This window comes from Rhinoraja longicauda, chromosome 18 (assembly GCF_053455715.1).
Source record: "Rhinoraja longicauda isolate Sanriku21f chromosome 18, sRhiLon1.1, whole genome shotgun sequence".
Lineage (NCBI taxonomy): Eukaryota > Metazoa > Chordata > Chondrichthyes > Rajiformes > Arhynchobatidae > Rhinoraja > Rhinoraja longicauda.
The window spans coordinates 42,495,516-42,507,609 of NC_135970.1; the positions used below are offsets into that span (position 1 = coordinate 42,495,516).

Here is a 12,094-nt window from a genome sequence, read left to right on the forward strand (position 1 = left end):
GCAGATTGGCCTCAATTTGGATACCTCATGTGCTAAATAAACCCTTTCCAATACTAAGAATACAACAGCTGGCCTGGCAACAACACAAGGGGACAACCTTTGAAAGGTAGCAGGATTTAGTCAAAAGTTGAAAGCAAACCACAGAAGTTATTTTTGATTTGCTAAACCAATGATGAATCTATCATGGATTTTTGAGATATGGGAGATGTACAGTTGCAAGACAATAGTCGACCTTACTGTCACATTACTGGGTTTATTGACCTCTACCATGCTGTTTCTGTCCTTGGAACAGAGATCTGATAAAGACATTTAAAATCATTAAAGGTATAGAACTGATAGAAAGAAAAAAACATTCAATTGCGAAGGGGTGAAGAAATATAGACAAAGAATGAAGAAGATTGACAAATAGAAAATCAATCTGACTCGAGATTTCTTTTTACACACAAGTGACTCGGATGCATTGAAAGGGCGAGGATAAACACAACCGATCACAGCATTAAAAAAGGAACTGTACAGTTAAATGAAAAGGGCGAATTTCCAAGGCCACAGTGATGTTCCAAATGACCATGGAAGATCATGTTTAGACTTTAGAGACATAGTGCGGTAACAGGCCCTTCAGCTCACCGAGTCCGGGCCGACCAGTGATTACCAGCTAGCACTCTCCTGCACACTAGGGACAATTAGCCTACAAACCTGCATGTCTTTGGAGTGCGGGAGCACCCGGAGAAAACCCACGCAGTCACAGGGAGAACGTGCAAACGCTGTATAGACAGCACCTGTAGTGAGGATCAAACCTGGGTCTCTGGCGCTGCAAGGCAGCAACTCTACTGTGGCGCCTTTTGTTCATCCTTTATTTGCAATGATGATCCACTGAAATGAATCACGAGTTTACTTTCTGAAAATACATAGAAGACACCAATCTGGTGCATTGTCACCCCGAGGACAAACAGCACCTGTAGTCAGTCCCTGGCACTGAAAGGCAGCAACTCTACCACTGCACCATCCCAGTTTTAAAATTTTAAACCTAAACCCATCCCCTCTTCTTACCACCCCCACCCCCCACCTGTCCATCAAGTTTCTCCAGTACATTATGTCTCTTCCTGTGGCTTGGTGACAAATTTAATAATTGTTTCAGCAAAGTCATTTGAGACATTTTAATACCATAAAAATTCCGCATGGGTGCAAGTTGATGCCAAGAGTAATTTAGCAAGGAAAAGTGAAAGTAAGAGCACATGATTCTAAGCACATTGTAGGCATGATGTTTCGGGTCGAGACCCTTCTTCAGACTAAAGAAGGGCCTCGACCCGAAATGTTATCCATTCCTTCTCTCCAGAGATGCTGCCTGTTCCAACTTTTATGTGTCTATCTTCGGTTTAAACCAGCATCTGCAGTTCCTTCCTACACATTTGAATCCAAGCAATCTTTCTTTCAGCAGCTGGAATAATGAACAACTTGGTCTGGTCAACATGCAGCCCTGCCCCAAACTAATTAACTGCTTCCTCAAGAATGGGAGTCCCAAGGATTACCCCACAAAAGTTCTCTGCTATGTTTTCCATGGCAAGACTGCAAGATCACAGGTTCAGTGGAAACAAAAGCAGAAGTATGTTACAGGGTTTTGTTGCACTACTCAGTGTGTTCAGTTCAGTTGGAATAGACTCAAAAGGTTTGCACATCTAATGTGGTATCAACACGACACTGCAATAATTATAATTTATAGCTTTAATTGCTTAATAGGCACAGCTATTAGTGAGTGATATATAATTTCCTTGAACAAATGTTTTGCGGTAAAAATCTCATAAGATTTTGGTTCAAAAGTCACAAGGGATTCATGAATTTATTAACCTGCGATTCTATTTACATCTGCAAGGTATTTTAAATTGATGCTTGCAACCTAATTTTCATATTGTGGGGCTGCCCACTTACAGCCAAGGTTTGCCTGCAAGGAATTCAAAAAATAAAACTCATCAACACATCTTCCTCTCGATGGAAAACATGTGAAACGATCTCACGTTATTAACTCAATGCACACCAGTAGCATTTGGCCACAATCCTCCCTTCATACACAATGCAGGCTCCAGTCTCTCCTAAAACACCACCCAGAGAAACACAACTTGCCTAAAAAGCCACCCAGAGGTAATTTTTTGCCCTTAACATGCTATCAAAGTTTAGACTTTTCTCCCCACCAATACCACCGGAATTCCGCACTCTCCAAGCGCCCTACTGATTAACCCAGCCCCAAACACTCCGCCAAAGGTTAACAAAAGTCCACAAAAATGCAGAATGGTCTGAAGAAGGGTACCGGTCCAAAACGACACCCATCCTTTTTCTCCAGAGGTGCTGCCTGACCCGCTGAGTTACTCTAGCACTCTGTGTTTACCTTCTGCAAATCCAAACTTGTGTTCATGCACACCACTACTCACTCATAGGCACACATCTTCACTAATTTCTACACTCAGCACTCTAAGCACAGGTTCAAGCAAACATATACTCCCTAATACCTGCAAACACCACAGCCCAAACACTTGCATGCACGTGCACCCTCCTTGCTTAGCTTACGTTAGTTTAGAGCTGCAGCAGGGCAACAGGCCTTTCGGCCCACCAAGTTCATGCTGCCCACTGATCACCCGTTCACACTAGTTCTACGTTATCCTACTTTCTTATCCACTCTCTACACACTGGGGGCAATGTTTCTGAGGCCGATCAACCCACAAACCCGCACTTCTTTGGGATGTGGGAGAAGCTAGAGCACCCAGAGGAAACCTATAAAGTCACAGGGTGAAGGTGCAGGCTCCACGGAGACAGCACCTGAGATCAGGGTCAAACCCGTGTCTCTGGCGCTGTGAGGCAGCAGCTCTCCCAGCTGTGTCGCTGTACCACTCACACTCTTTCTTTGGTGACCAGATCATCAGCTGGGATTAAATGAAGATTCAAAGTGAACTTGTAAACACCAACTGAATGGGTTAACAGGACCGTGACAAACTAGTCTATCTAAAATGACAGCTTGTCCAACACACAACACTGAAACATGCACTCAGCAAAACCTCTGTGCTCTCCCAGTTCTGGATAATGTAAACACAACCTCGTTCGATTTTGTTGGTCATTGCTGTTTGAGCACTTTGGATTTTTTTCTTTTAAATGCATCTGCTAACAAACCTCTTCCACCATGATGGCTGTATCGCCACCCTCTAGCATAAAACTATCAACACGCCCGGCAAGAGAAGACTGTTGCCGTGCAACTGCATTGGGTAAACAAGGGCATTGATCATAACTACTGTGCTTAGAGCTGATAACAAAAGAAAGCAAGCAATCCGATTATCTTTGTACCGGGACACAATGTGCCACATGATATATTAATCAATTACAGAACACATAGGAGCACTGATACTTTGAGTCACCCAAATTATACAAGACTCACACTTACATATTTGTGCACGTGTGTCCGGTTTGTCCGACACTCTGTCGGACAAACCTTGCTGGAGAAAATGACAGGTAAACTAATCAATCGCATCAATCTGCTGATCAAAATGATTGATATGTAAATACACAGACATCACAGTGAGGAAGCAGCATATTTATCCCATTTTCACCAAGAAAGGAGGAAATGTTAGATGTCTTAGGGGGCTTAAAACTGAATAATTCCCCAAAGGCCAATGAGATGCATCTCGGGCTGCTATGCTTGACAAGCCACGAGATTGCTGGAAACAGAGATTTCCAAACAGAGACTTCTTTATCGGCTACATGTGAGGTGCAAGATGACTGGAGGACTACAAATATGGCACCTTTATTTAAGCAAGCCTGCAGAAATAAGTCAGGCAATTACATACCTGTAAGTTTATCACCAGTGGGCAGGAGGTTAATGGAAAATATTCTGAGGGACAGGATAAATCAACACTTGGAAAGGTAGGGAGTTCTGTTCACCAGGCTACTGGAAGGTCATAATTGCACTAGAGAGGGTGCAAAGGGGATCCAAAAGGATAATAATTAGGATGGAACATTTCAGTAACTTGGAGATACTGGATAGAGTCGCTTTATTTTCCTTGCAATGGAAGCTGTTGTGGACATCAAATTGAGGTATACACAATTGTAATGGTCATAGATAGGATAGAAAGTGAGAATCTTTTTCCTTGTAGCAAGTTTCTATAAAATCGAGGGCATAGGTTTAAGGTAAGAAGTAACAAATTTTAAAAAAAGACCAGAGGAAGGCAGAAAGCTGGAAAGCACTTGGATGGAACTGCAGATGTGCTTTATAACCAAAGGTAGACAAAGTGCTGGAGTTACTTAGCGGGTCAGGCATCATCTCTGGACAAAAAGGATGGGCTATGTTTCAGTCTGAAGAAGGGTTCCAACCAGAATTGAATTTGAATTGAATTGAATTTCTTTATTTGTCATTCAAAACAGGTTTGAACGAAATGTAATTACCATGCAGTCACAACCATAGAAAAAGCAACAAAAACACACAACCACATAATTCAACACAAACATCCATCACAGTGTCTCCTCCTCCAGGCACCTCCACACTGTAATGGAAGGTAAAAAAGAAAGTTCTTATCTCCTTCTTGTTTCTTCACCCGCGGTCGGGCAGTCCAAACTGCTGCTTCGAGGCGATCCGGGCGGCGGAAGGCTCAGCGGCCAATCTTAATGCGCTTGTCGACGAAAAGTCCCTCTGCATCGAGGCGATTGAGGCCCCCGACTCCCAGCCCCCGCCAGGCGGTGGAAGACCCCTCGGCTGATTGTAAGCCGCGCCGGACAATGAAAAGTCCCGCTGCGTCAAGGCGATCGAGGCCCCCGCCGGGCGGTGGAAGACCCCGCGGCCGATTGTAAGCCGCGCTGGACAACGAAAAGTCCTGCTGCGTCAAGGCGATCGAAGCCCCCCAACTCCCAGCCCCCAACAGGCTATGGAAGACCCCGCGGCCGATTCCAAGCCGCGCCGGACGAAGCAAAGTCCAGCGGACGGGCCGACCCAAGGCCCACCACCCTGGGCCGACGAAGATGCCACTGCTGGAAGCCCCGAAAATCGGTCGCCAATCAGGGATCCGCGGACCCCCGATGTCAGTCCACAGGCCCAGGGCCCACCAGCGACCCCTGAGGTCACAGTCCACAGGGCCCAGGACCGAAGCCTCCAAAGACAGCCAGCTCCGTGATGGTAAATCCACGGGCTCAGCGACCGGAGCCCCCAAGGTCGAATTCCAGCTGGAGGCCGCCAGCTCCCTGGTGCGAGGCCGCAGCACGAATGGTGATGCGACTCAGAAAAGGTTGCATTCCGTTGAAAAGGGAGATTTAAAAAAAGATTCCCCCTTCCCCCCAATACACAGCTAAAAGTAAACTATAACATGCATCTAACGCTAAAAACAAGACAAGAAGGAAAAAGACAAACGGACTGCAGGCTAGGGCAGCGCCATCACTCACCCTCCCCCCCCCCCCGAGATGCTGCCTGACCTACTGAGTTACTCTAGCATTTTATGTCTATCTTCTGACTGCCTGTGGGGATGGTGGAGGCAGATACCAACTCTCACAAACATTTAATAAGTACTCCAAATGAGATGGCTTGAAATGCAAGGGACCAAGTGCTGGAAAGTAGGATCTGTGCAGATGCGTACTTAATGGTAGGCAGGGACACAGAGCATCTAAAGGCTTGTTTCTGTGCTGCATGACTAATTATCCCCATTGGTGCAAAGTGTTCACTGGCTTTGTTTTCCTATCCCTTCACTCTGGTGCTTAGAAAAGTATGGTGTAAGGACAGGCCCTTTGACCCACAAAGTATGTGCGGCCATGACACCAAATGAAACCAATCCCTGCTGCCTGATCCATGTCCCTCACTCCCAGCGTCTCTGTGTGCCGCTGCTTCAAGGCCATTACCGTATCTGTTTCCACCACTACCCCAGGCAGCTCATACGAAATACTAAAGATGCACACAAAAAAATTGGAGTAACTCAGCGGGTCAGGCAGCATCTATGGAGAAAAAGGATTGGTGACGTTTCGAGTCGACCCTTCTGCAGACTGAGAGTGAATCAAATACTGTTACAGCTCCTGTCTGAAGCAGCAAAACAGCTTGAGTATGCGTCCTCAGCTTTGCAATCGCTCATATTTAACCTTGCGCCCACAGTCCTCCCATTGCAGTTGCAAAAGAATCATTTTAGTTTAGCTTATTGTGAACTTGAAACTTTTTCCCAACTCAAAATGCAAGTTGGAAAAAATGATGTGTCTGCCGTCCATTATCATCTCCAAACGTCTCCTGGTACAACAGTGCATCTCAGGAATCTAAAATGCAACGCATACAAATACACAAACACACTCGGCTTCAACCGCTTACATTCTGGGCAGCTCATCCACTTGGAGCAGAAACAACAGCGATCCCGCTTAAACAGATCTTTTTGGATCGGAGTGGATGAAACTTGCTCGTACTCAGCCAACTCCTCAAAGACAGGAGAGTAGAACCGGAGGTAATGAAGATGCTTAAAAAAAACTATTCTTTAACAGAATGCTATTAAAGCTTATGCAAACGTTTTCTGTTTTGAATTTATACCATCTACGCTTTTCATAATCATTAAATCAAAAGCAGAAAGGGAAGGAATCAAAATCTTCCTTACTCTAATCAACCCGGAATGAACACAAAGCCTTCACAATAGATTACGGGATCAGTGATTACCCTCAATATGGTGGATGAAGACCAAAAGCAGGCAGTTCTGGCATGCTCAGGCCACCATGGGCTATTATTGACTCAGAGGCACAGGTTGAATTTGAACAGCTCTCCCACCTGACATTAGAAAGATGGAGAGAAACTTGAGAATACCAAAGGTTCTTTTCATTTCACTCCTCTCCTCACACCCTTTTAGTCTCCTTTTCCCTTCTAGCCTTTGCCGCGTACCCCACCATCTGTCAACCAAACCCTCCCTCGCCTGTATCCACCTACCACTTGCCAGGCTTTGTCCAGCACCCATCTCACTTTTACAGCTTTCTTCCCTCTCCAACCCCCGCCCCGCTACAATCAGTCTGAGAAAGGATCCTGACCTCTAACATCGCCTGTCCATTTCCCTCCACAGACACTGAGTGCATCCAGCACTTCGTTTTTCCCTCTCAAGATTCCAGCATCTGCAGCTCTGTGTGCGTTTATTCAAATGTCCAATCTCTCCAGCGGTGTGGGGATTAAATTGTTAACCTAGTAATGCCAAGCCCAGCATGGTGTGGCAGCAGTAGAGTTGCTGCCTTACTGTGCCAGACACTGGTTCAATCCTGACTACCGGTGCTTGTCTGTACAGAGTTTGTACGTTCTCCCCGTGACCTGCGTGGGTTTTCTCCAGGATTTCCCGTTTCCTCCCACACTCCAAAGACTTACAGGTTTGTAGACTAATTAGCTTGGTGAAATTGTAAATTGTCCCTGGTGTGTGTGTGTAGGATAGTGTTAGTGTGCGGGGATCCCTGGTTGGTGCAGACTCGGTGAGCCGAAGGGCCTATTTCCACACTATCTCTAAACTAAACTGGTTATCCCAGTTTATGGACTTCAAATGTCTCTGCAAGGGCTTTTAGAATTAACTTTAGCTCCGAAATGTCTGAAAATGAACTGTAGCTTTCAGTTGAATTGGTCCTAAAGCCTTCAGCTAGCCACAAACGAGCCAGTTCCTCAACAGAAGGAACCCCAGCCCTCCTACACTGGTCTGGGCCTAGACGTGACTCTGCTCACACACAGAGGTGACTGACATTAGCTACTGCAGGGCAAAATAAATATTCTCCACAATCTACTTATCCAACTGCGACGATGCTGCTACCTTTAACAGCCATCCTCTAAAATTACCAACTAGGGGCAGATAAATGCTGACTTTAACAGAGGCATAATCCCCTGCAAATTAGTGTTGGGATCATATTACTGCCTTCCCACAGCCTCCTCAACAGCCGGTGTGCCATCTACATGCAGAAAATGCAATCTGAAACCAGTCATTTACAATTGAATTCAGCATTTTAGGAAGCAAGAAGCGATTGAGCCCTGCCACCGCACTTACAGTTGAAAGCTTCTTGTAATTTAACCGGATACTTGCTGGTTCTATCGCCCAGCTGTGTGCCATGGAGCAGGTCCAAACAGCTGATGCAGCAAAAGCACTTTAACCCTCCATGTCCTGAACGGCTTTGGCAAATAGAATACAACTCTGCAGTAAACACTGCTCCTTCAAGACTTGCTCAGTTCCAGTAGGCAGCACTTTGACCTGCATACATCCACTGAGGATAAACAGCACATCTGCCAGGCAACTACACGGGTGACATGACAGAAAATCACGTGTGGAAGACACTCAAATGGTTACCTTCAACACAAGAAACAACACCCATTTTACCCTTCTTAATAAAGGGCACCATACAACTTTTTTCTTCGTCCAGTGTGATAAACACACTGATATTCTTGCAACCTGCTCCTCCCCTCAACATCACCAATAATGCTCCCAAGAAATTACATTTAGACCATCAGCCCAAACCAACAAAAGAATTTTATGGAACAGGCACAAGCTACTCCAACCCAATGGCCTGTGATATTCTTCATGTTTAAGTTGCATACTCCCCTTTATCTTGATCTGCTGGTTTATCTTTCTAATCCAATCTTAATTTTTCCAAATAAAGATTCGCATGTAGATCACGGTTTTCTTGACCTCATTATGTTCTAAATGTTTCACAACCTAATTAAGTATTTGTAAGTGTAGGAAGGAACTGCAGATGCTGGTTTATATCGAAGAGAGACACAAAATGCTGGAGTAACCCAGCGAGTTTGAAGAAGTGTTCCAACCCGAAACATCACCTATTCTTTTTTCTCCAGAGATGCTGTTTGACCCACTGAGTTACTCTAGCACTTTGTGTCTGTCTGAAGTATTTGTAAATGTCACAGTTATGAGCATAGGAAACATGCAAAGTAAGCTTGAACAAAACGCAGTAATTTTATACACAGGGTATTTCTGCAATAATTTTGATTCTCCTTTAATGATCAGCTTCCTATCTAGATCATGAAGAATCAAAGTTCCAAAATGCCAAACAGTAGTCCGGTCGGTACAAGATGTGACATATAATGCTCAGCGGCCAGTGAACTGAATGCTGTGATAGTGTAACAGGCCTGCTGACCTAAGGCCACAGTTCAAACACTAGCGACTGGAATATGTTGGACTGCACTGGAAAAGTTTTGCACTGTATCTCACCACACGTGACAATAATTCACCAATACCAAACCCCTCCATTGTGCTCCCATTTTCAATGAGCAGCAGCAATGTATTGAATGGTGATGTCAACAAAGCAATACCTCACAGTTCGAGTGAATGCAATAGAGGCAGACCATGACCCAAACTGTGATCATTTCCTACTCCTGCTAAAACCGTGCTGAGAAACAAACTGTGACAGGTAGAGGAAGCTCAAGCCACCAACCCACAAAAACGAGGGGGAGGGGGAGGGGGAGGGAGCTTCCTTCGCTTGTTGTCGGTCAGGTCAGCCTACGCCATGTGGGGAAAGCAACCTTTAGACTTTAGAGATACAGCGTGGAAACAGTCCCTTTGCTCCATCGAGTTCACACTGACCAGCGAGCACCTCGTACACTAGCACTAGGGGCAATTTATAATTTTACCGAAGCCAAATTAGCCTACAAATGTGCACGCCTTTGGAGAGTGCGAGGAAACCAAAGCACCCGGAGAAAACTCACACGGTCGCAGGGAGAACGTAAATCTACATGCAGACAGCACTCGTAGTCAGGATGAAGAACCTGGGTCTCTGACGCAGCAACCCTACCTCTGCGTCCCTTGTGTACACTTGTCTGTTTACACAGCCCTGCTTTACAAACCACAGCTTAAATGAAACTTTTAGTCTGTGCACATGGCACGGCAGCCGTCCCCTGCCAAATCTCTCACTTCTTCAACCCCCGACAGATTTGAACATTTAACACTGCTTACAATTCACCACCAGAAGCTCTCTTGCACTAACCGGGCCATTGTAACGAAGAATCTTCTCCAATTTAGAGTATTATATTTGGTTCCTTTTACAACAAGATAAGGGAAGAAAGATGGGGAGAGGTATGGGTCCAGCCTTAAACAGCCCCCCGGCAACAGTCAGGGGCTAGAGACCCACTGCAAACCCTTCTCCGAATACAACGGTAACAGAGTCACTTTTCAGCAAGTGCAGCTGTCAGGTCAACATGAACAGACGATCATCCCCACCCCCTTCAGCAATCACCATTCTCTCTCCCTCCCTCCCCCCCCTCCCCCTCTTCAGCAATCACCATTCTCCCCCCCCCCCCTTCAACAATCGCCATTCTCTCTCCCCCCCTTCAGCAATCACCATTCTCTCTCTCCCCCCCCCCCCCCCCAACAAGCAGCTGGCTAAAAACTCACAGAAATAACACACGGATTTCCTTCCTCCCGATAACTGAACTTCTCAAATCGAAAAAATAAAAATTTCAGCCCCGACTGAAGGCAAGGAGCCTCACTCAGCCTTTTCTCAGTCGTACTCCATTCCCGGTCGATCCAGAGCTTTAAAGAATGCTCTCCTGGAATGAGTTCCTGTGTACGTCGCTACTCCATAACCCAGATCTCAATGGCAAAAGGAAGCCCAGAATCTCCGATGTAGAAGAAAAAAATTAAAACACAGTCTATCAAAACCTTCAGCGACATTTACCTCCGTGCGACAACACAAGAGCAGCTCTCTCCCTGCTTGCTGATATCCAGGCATCGGAAAGATCCACAAATCACCAACGACTGGCACACCACCAGATTGTAAATCTACCTGCTGGCTGATCTAACTCGGACTTGTGTTTCTTTCTGGAACGTTCCATGCGAGTTTACGAAAAAAAGAAAGGCTCATTTTCAGGGACGAGGTGGAACAGGTCTGATTAGGATCCCGGAGTTTGTCTCAGTCTCCAGAATCACCGCACTCCCACCGAGCCCCTTCTTCCACCGACAGACATTCCCACAAGAGCTGACAAACAGCCAGCTTTTCAGTGCAACCCGAAACCTCATCCATCAGACGGTAGCTTGCAGGAGTCACACAGCGTTGTGTGCTAACATGAGATCATATTTAAAGTAAACTGCCCAGCATGACACAAATCTGGCTTCTCATCCCATTAAAAACACTGCACATTTAACATGCTTCGAAAACTATGTTTCACGGTCTGAGTTAACGAACAGGGTGTACTCGGGACAAGATATTCGTGGAGGTCGTCTCGTTTCAGGGTGTCTTTCTGCCTGCCGTTGTTGATTTACTAGCATGCCACGAGCAAATGTTTTCTGCAGCGAACACCACCATATGCCGTCAGGATGGCAGCCTTATTAGGGCACGGGTTGGGGGACAGGTAGGTCGGTCCACTCTCTGGCCAATGAAGCAGTAACACTCAACAGTCCCGGAGAAGACCCCACTGCGGCTGACATGTACAAACAGCTCGGGGAAAGTGTTTTGTTTTTCTTAAACAGTGGTTCCGAGCAGGTTTGGGCACATCTACTGGAGTTTTAAAACTTGGTAGAATGGGGCAGAGAGCGAGGGGGACAGGGGATCGGGGTGTTGTTTGCGGCAGATCAGGGCGAGATACGTGGAGGTAGGATCGTGGGGGTGCAGGGAGGTGGGGGTGCAGGGAGGGGGGGGGGTCAAGGTAGCAGGAAGAGTCAAGGAGGACAGGGAGTGAGGTTATGAGGGACAGGAGGTATGTGGGATTGGTAAGGGCAATGGAGGGCAGACAGGGAGGGTGGTGAAGAAGGTAATGAAGTGGGCGAGAGGGGAACGTGGGAGAGGGGATCAGGGAAGGTGCAGGGCTGGGGGTGTGGGGAGCAGGGTTGTTAAGGTGAGGGTGGGGGGGGGGGTGTAGGTGCAAGGTGGAGTGGGGAGTGGGGAAGTTAGAGGAATGGGGTGTGAGAGCAAGGGGAGGGGCGGTGAGAGAGAGGCAGTGGGAGAGGCGGGTACTGGGGGAGTGGGAGAAGGGGTCTGGGGGAGAGGGAATCAGAGGTGGGGGTGGGGAGAGGATTAGGGGGATTAGGAGAGGGCGGGGGGGGGGGAGAACCCTAACCCTAATGGGGAGCAGATTGGGGAGAGTGGAAAGGAAGTGTGGCAGTGACATAATGGGGCTGGGGAAGTGGTTGGAGAAATGATCAGG

General features: G+C 46.7%; 1 protein-coding gene across 1 annotated transcript in view; it reads right to left on the minus strand.

Moving 5' to 3' along the window:
• The window catches only part of LOC144602150 (homeodomain-interacting protein kinase 3-like), a 50,876-nt gene extending 39,980 nt beyond the window's left edge, over positions 1–10,896 (minus strand). The window contains exon 1 of the mRNA XM_078414885.1: positions 10,630–10,896. The gene's annotated coding sequence lies outside the window, so the exon portion shown is untranslated. The remainder of the gene's footprint in view (positions 1–10,629) is intronic.
• Positions 10,897–12,094: the final 1,198 nt, after the last annotated feature.